General features: G+C 36.8%; 1 long non-coding RNA gene across 1 annotated transcript; it reads right to left on the minus strand.

Annotated features, from left to right (window-relative positions):
- Window positions 1-3,689: 3,689 nt before the first annotated feature.
- LOC116183635 (uncharacterized) lies at window positions 3,690-6,738 on the minus strand. The gene is made up of 2 exons (XR_004148296.2): window positions 4,887-6,738; window positions 3,690-3,927 (listed from the first exon to the last, which is right to left on the minus strand). It is a non-coding gene; the product is annotated as an uncharacterized LOC116183635 (long non-coding RNA).
- Between the last annotated feature and the right edge of the window lie 163 nt (window positions 6,739-6,901).

A 6,901-nucleotide genomic window follows, 5' to 3' on the forward strand; every position in this document is an offset into this window, starting at 1 on the left:
GTGCCAGTGCTGAGAGAGATTCCTTGCACTTGTCTCTGCCATTTCAAGCAGGATGGCTTAGAGAGAGCTAGTGAGGGATTTTACAGAGATGAAGGAGGACAGAGAACAGGCCTTTTTATTTCCATTTCAACATCACCTAGTCCAGACTTTGCTGTGGGTAGGAAAAATCCTGTTGTCACCTTCCACAGCCTTTGCAATAAAGCCTCAAGCTAAGACAACAGCACATATTCTTCTTTAAGAACCATGCATGCCATACCATGGTTACCAGCAGCAAAGGGCAAATAAACCCAAGGCTAAAATCAACTAAACTGTTGACATTGATTTTAACATGGGTAGAACTCCACCTCAAGGATGTACATTGCAATTACTCAAATTTATTGCCAAGCTCTTCTGACAGGTCTGGTCTCTGCTGACACTACATATGGGACTCCCATTTAATATTTTGCTTTAAACATTTTTCTATTAATCAGTCATCTCAAATAGAGATTAAGGTGGAAGACATGAATGCAGCCACCCTTAGGTGCACACATGCAGTAAGTAGCAAGGAACAGTAGAAAGTAGAAAGGCAAGTTCTTCAGAAGAACACAAATGTTCCTCCAGATCAACACATACAAAAGAAACCTGTAGTCTAAATTATTCAGTAAATTATTCCCACCACACAAACACACTTGCCTGGCATTCAGATGAGCAGGTGGAGCATGGCAGCCAGTGCTCCCACTCAGGGCAGCAGCTCTCTAAAGGAGTGACCTTCTCTTCCTCTTTCTTCACTTCTCCTTTCTTGAGGAGTTTGTCAGGCACTGCAATTAAAAGTCTGTGAGTACTTGTGGAGTTAAAGTAAATAGATGTTTAATCTCTCTGGGGAAATATTTAAGAAGTGTACCCAGATGTATTTACTGAAGATTTCACTAATTCAAATAAATCAAGTTAAAATTACAGACCAGACTGGCTATTGTCAGTTTTCTGAAAACCTTGCAATTCAAAAAAGCAAATGGAAATGGTAAGTTCATTTGTCCTTAGCTTTTTGACTGGGAGCAGAGCTGACATTGATGTGGTGAAAGACATTAGTATTTAACTACTTGAAGAAATTCACATTACCACAGTGTCCTTTTAAATTGCTGTACTTATGTTCGCCACATAAGTTGCTATTAGCAACTCTAAAAAACAAAAAAAACAACCCTTATATTACAGTCTTGAACATATCAAAGGTTTATTGTACTATATTCTTTGGACCTTTTTCACTCAATATTTGAAATAGAATTAAAATGCTATCCCTGAAAAAGAACTATTTCTTCTAAAGTGTATATATCACTCACTGTAAAAACAGATTTTATAAACGAATGTAGCTGACAAGTAATCTCCAAGTTTTATATCATAAAGTAAAACAAGTCCTTGTGAGAACATTGACTTGCCCCTTAAACTTGATTTTCCAGCTTTTAAGCTAAATAAAAGTTTATTGGTAAAATCCTTATATTGTAGGGATTTTGATTTCTCTAAAGCATGTGATAGTTCCTGTTTGCCCTTCAACACTTTATTTGCATATCACTTTTCCAAATTTATAGTACCCTAAAAGTTCTAGAGGAGTAGAGTTTAGATGTTTTATATTTAAAGTTGAAGCAAACATTTTATCTAGGACATATCAAACCCTTTGAGAGAATCTGCCTTAAATATTTAAGTAATGATTCTCTAGGAATAGGGCAGACCACCTGATATTAAAAACAAAATAATTATTTTAATGTCTGATTTACTAAACAAAAAATGTGTCTAACATTCAGATTTGTAGGGCTGAGCTTTCCATTCAAGTAAAAAACATTCTATTGAAATAGCAAAAAAATCCTTGTTTCTGAAAACACTCACACGCAGCATTAACAAAACAGAGTGACAACATGGCTCAAATTCAAAAAAAAAATCAACATTTACCATACTTTTACACAAGAGGATCAAATTAACTCAAATGAAGAAAAAAGGTCCAATCTGGTAGCAGTGCAGTTTTAAAGAAGGAGCAAAATTATTAAGGCAGGAAGAATGTTGGAAGGTCCTGCTTCCCTTTCAACATGTGTCAGAATCCAGGTTAGCTCAGAGCATTGTGTTTTCCTCTCTAAGAACTGGGCAATAACACGTCTTGGACCTACAGAAATAAACACAGGATCCACTTGCTTTGGTGCAGAAGCAGCTTTGCTGCTCTATGCATACTTAGATGCAAGTGTCTAACCTGTTTAAGTAACACAAAATAAACAGAGAATGGAATTCTTTCACTGACATTATGAAGTGTCTCTCACTGGCAATTTATATCTAAAAATATAACTAGTCTCCAAATTTCCCTTTATGAAGTTTGGAGCTTAAGTGCTTTGCAGCAGCACAGAGTCCCATGTTCCATTAGGCTTCATTATCAGTAATATTCTTTATGGTATTTTAGTCAGGGGGATACAGTTTATTAACTAACCAGGGGGAAGGAACAAGACAAGAGTGACAAGAAGAGAAACCTCAGTGGCAGAAAATTGTTCACATCATATGCATCCAGCAAATGAGTTTATCAGTTTGAAAGATACACTTTCCCCATCAGTGCCAAAACACTTCACCAAAGAAATGTAATTAAATATGCCTTCAGGAATGGGCTAAAATACTGCCAAAGTGGGGCTTTTAGGTCTCAATTTAAAGTGAGACTTTAAATTCTATTCTGTGGAGTTAAAGATGGACCAAGACTCCCTTTTCTTTTACAAAAACACTCTTACCTAGACCACCTCCAAAAATACTTTTTAAAAAATTATAGCTGGGCTCAGATTCTTCTCAATTCTTTTTTCTGGCAGTATTGCTAAAGTTAATTTTTGGGGTCTCAGCAGAACAGATCCTAGATTTCCATGCTTTTCTAGTTGCAAAAAATGCTGCTTTCCTCTGGAACAGAGGATCTAGATTTAGTTCAATCACTACATTAATTTTTCTAATGCATTCCAGGTCTCTGGAGACAGGTGGTTCAGGATGGAGAGAAATAAATATAAGTTGTTTCTCCATGGTGCATTCTGTTGCCTCAGATTTACAAATCCATATTAAGTAGTTAATGATTTATGTATACACTGAGCATTAGCATCTTTGTGCCACGTTAGTCATCAGATCACAAGTGGCTCTAAAGAGGCTTTAGTCAAACAAATGAATATTGGGTTGAATGATTCAGATCACTTCATGCAAACAGTTCCAGCATATTCACATCGATCATCGCTAAACAGCACAGAGGCAGCAGGCTCAGTTGTAAAGATGAGGGAAAAAACCAACACTATAATGGGAGCAGCAACAAGCCCCTGGCTTCTCTTTGAATTCAGATTTTATCACACAGATATGTATGCCCTTCTCCAGATGCATTTTCCAAGCTTGCAAGCATTCAGTGTAGATAGTGTTTTTATTAAAGCTTCACCGATGCCATTATGAAATTGCAGGACTGTGTCTCTTCCTTTAAACACAACTTTCAGTTCCATAGTCACAAGAAACCCTGAAGCTGTACATACATAACCAGAGACCAGCTATATATATGCATACATGCAAGTATTAATCATTTTTCTTTTAACCTAATTCTTAATGCAGAGATTTAACTTGGGATTTTTTAGACACTGAATAGGCAATACAGGGCAGGTGTGAATTCTTCATTCTTTCCAAAGTTTCTTGTTGTACATTTTGCTCTTTAAACCAAAGTTTCCTCTGACGGTTGGCTTTTCTTTTTCTCAGTTTTGATACTCACAGTGAGTAATTTTATCACCTTTGCATTGTCTTCACTGACAAGACCAACCCTCAGGAATCTCTGACTCAGAAAACCAGGGTGGAGGAATGCTGGAAGGAAAACTTTCCCTTAGTCAAGAAAGACTGAGTTAGAGAACACCTGTGCAAACTTGACATCCACAAGTCCATGGGCCCTGAGAGTTCCAGTAATGAGCAGGGTTTACTCTGCAACAAGGAAAGTAAAATTGTCTCAAAAACAGAGTTAACTTGCAGGCATGGCCTTAAAAAGAAAAATTCAGAGACAACTTGAATAATACCAGTGTTCAAGGTTAAATTAGTTTTGTTCTATAAATTCAAGATAATTACTGCAAATGGTTTGGCCTGACCAAGTAGAATAATTACATTTCAAGGAAAGGAGCAGTTGTAAAATTTTTGTTTGTTTATATTCTGCTTTGAAGTGACATCAGAAATCCTTTAACAAAAGTACTCCTCAGCTGTATTCCCAGACCCACATTGACAACAAGGCAATTCTCTGAATGTAGAGAAGATAAATTGTGCTAATGCCACTAAGCAAACATGACATTTTTGTTGTACTGTGATCATAGATGAGTCACCAAGTAAAATGATTAATCACAAATCCATGTTACTAGGCTCATTTAGAGATGATTCTCCCTTCACAAAGCAGGTAGAAGCTCTAAATTTATAGGCTAATGCGTTTATTCTAGCTGTAGCAGTCTCATTATTGGTCTTAAGCATCAGAGTCTGCAGGAAATTTGTGTGCAATTAAGCTAAAGTGATGACCTCCTTATACACATTTTGGCACTTTTTTATCTGACAGTCTGTTGTGCAAATATATAAATGAATTGAAGCATTACATAGAAATTACAGCTAATGCAATACTAAGAAAAATAGACATATCCCCAAACTTTAATACATATGCCAGTAAGGTATCTCGACCATAAATAACACTCATTTTATCAGTCTACAAACGGGTTTATCAGTCCACAAATGGGTTTGTGCTAAGATTTCAGACTGCTTCATTTTTGCTTGGCTAACATTTTTAACTTCTACAAACAGTTTTATGACCTAAATTGTTTCAGGAGGAAGTGCATGCATTTGTGGAGCAACATGTTTATAAGTCAAACACACATTGTGAATACTTTCTATTTGGTAAATAAACTCACCTTATTTAAAAATTACGAAGAAAACAATATTCTTTCCAACTTCATAAAGGCTTGCTAGCACCATGGTGCTTTCTCCATCACCTTGAATTTAATAAAATTAAATACTCACGTAAACTCATGTATTTTTTTATCTGCCTACCAAATTAGTCAATACAAAACATCACTGAAGTGATCATTTCCATCTACCAAGAGCAAAAGGTTATCCAGTCCTAGACATGATAGGCCCTGGTCCTCTGTACTATCCTAAAGAGGGATTATTCCAAAGCAGAGCTGGCTGAATATCAAAATGTTTTAAAGAACATGAAATAAATACATGATTATCTGATGAACTTAAGTGTTTAATTATGCTTGCAGCAGGGAGTAATTAGTTCAATATAATAAAAATACTTCTGAGTGTGTGGTGAAAGTCACTTAGCACCATAATCACATTTTAGACCCTCCTAACACACAATGTTTTTGCTTTGTTCAGCAGTAAAAAGGAGATGAGATACAGAAGTGGTCTGTGTGCTAGAAGAGCAGAGAGGAGTTGCCAAGTAGAACCACCCAGGAGCTGTGAGATCCGAAGCAAAAAGAATTTACAGTAACTGCTAAGCAGCTGACACTGCTCTTGCCACAAAGTACCAGGCAGGTAGTGAACACAACACTGTGCTTGGCTTTGGAACAAGATCAAGAACAAAATCTCTGGATATGCACAAGCCTGCCCTGCCTGAGGAGCATTTATTGCTCAAAGCATAAGCCCATCATCACAGTTCTTGTACATTTCCAGTGCTCCTCAGGATCATAACTGCTCCACTGCATCTTTAAATGCATCTGCAATGCAGGAGACATGAAGCCTACAAAATTATCTGAACTAGGTTTAGATGCTGTCCATACCTGAAAATTGACCAGCTATTAAAGTGAACTAATTTCACCTCTTCCTTTGCTCCTACTAGGCACAATGGAAAGTAAAACAAAACCCTGTAACTAATTATTTATTTCTACACTGAAGAAAGCAAGGACTAAATCAACTTCTAAACTACTAAGAAAGGAAACAAATACCATGAAATAAGAATTCCCTAAATAACAAGGATATAATGAATTAAAACTATGTTTTCAGCAGCTCTTGCAACGAACTGCCATGTTGTACTCACTGTTCTCAGGAGGTACAGACAGGAACCAGGTGTCAAGAAAAACAAGCTATGTAGAAATAAACAGCTATCTGCCTCATTTTAAATCTCTTTATTCTGTGATTATGATTTAAAACTTTATTCCCTCCTTTCAAGATTATTTGGGCACACAACTTTCCTAGAGGAAATACCCTACAGTTGAAGACTTTCGAACCTGCTACTGTGTTTATGACAGCTAATGACAACAGAGATGGCTGTGCAATCACACAGAAGTGCTCAAAGCCTTCCTACTTATGCACAGAACCATTAAAAGCTTGACTTCCGAGAATGAACCCAAGATACCAGGGAGAACTCCTCACATGTTCTCTGCAGTTACACATGTTAGTAAGCTTTTTGAAAGGCAGCAATAACTGTCAGATGAGCAAAGAGAGAAACAGAAATGCTACAGAACAACTCCCTTTGAAGCAGGACTTTCCTTTGCTCCAAAGGAAGCCAAATTCAGAGGTTATTATTTTTAAAATAAATAAATAAAGCTAGTCAAGGTACATCTTTCTGCACTGCCTCCCAGGGACAGACAGCTATGCACATTATGAGACCCAGCACATTACAAGCTGGCTGTTTGTTTTCTATCATCACCTAATATTTTCAGCTGCAAAATTCTCATCTCCCAGTGAGGAAGTCTGAACGCAAAATAGAAACCAGGGAATTTAAACAGCAAAGCAGTGCATACATAACACTAAACAGAATTGTACTTCCATCTTTCAGTTGCAATAAGCATGATCAGACAAGAATTAGCAATCATCATGAATAGAAAAGGCTAACTTTTCTCTTGGTTACTGGAAATGTTATTATTGTAAAACTGACCCTTAACAGACAGATCTCTACTTCAAAAACAGAATAAGAGGAGGA

This window comes from Lonchura striata, chromosome 14, assembly GCF_046129695.1.
Source record: "Lonchura striata isolate bLonStr1 chromosome 14, bLonStr1.mat, whole genome shotgun sequence".
Taxonomy (NCBI): domain Eukaryota; kingdom Metazoa; phylum Chordata; class Aves; order Passeriformes; family Estrildidae; genus Lonchura; species Lonchura striata.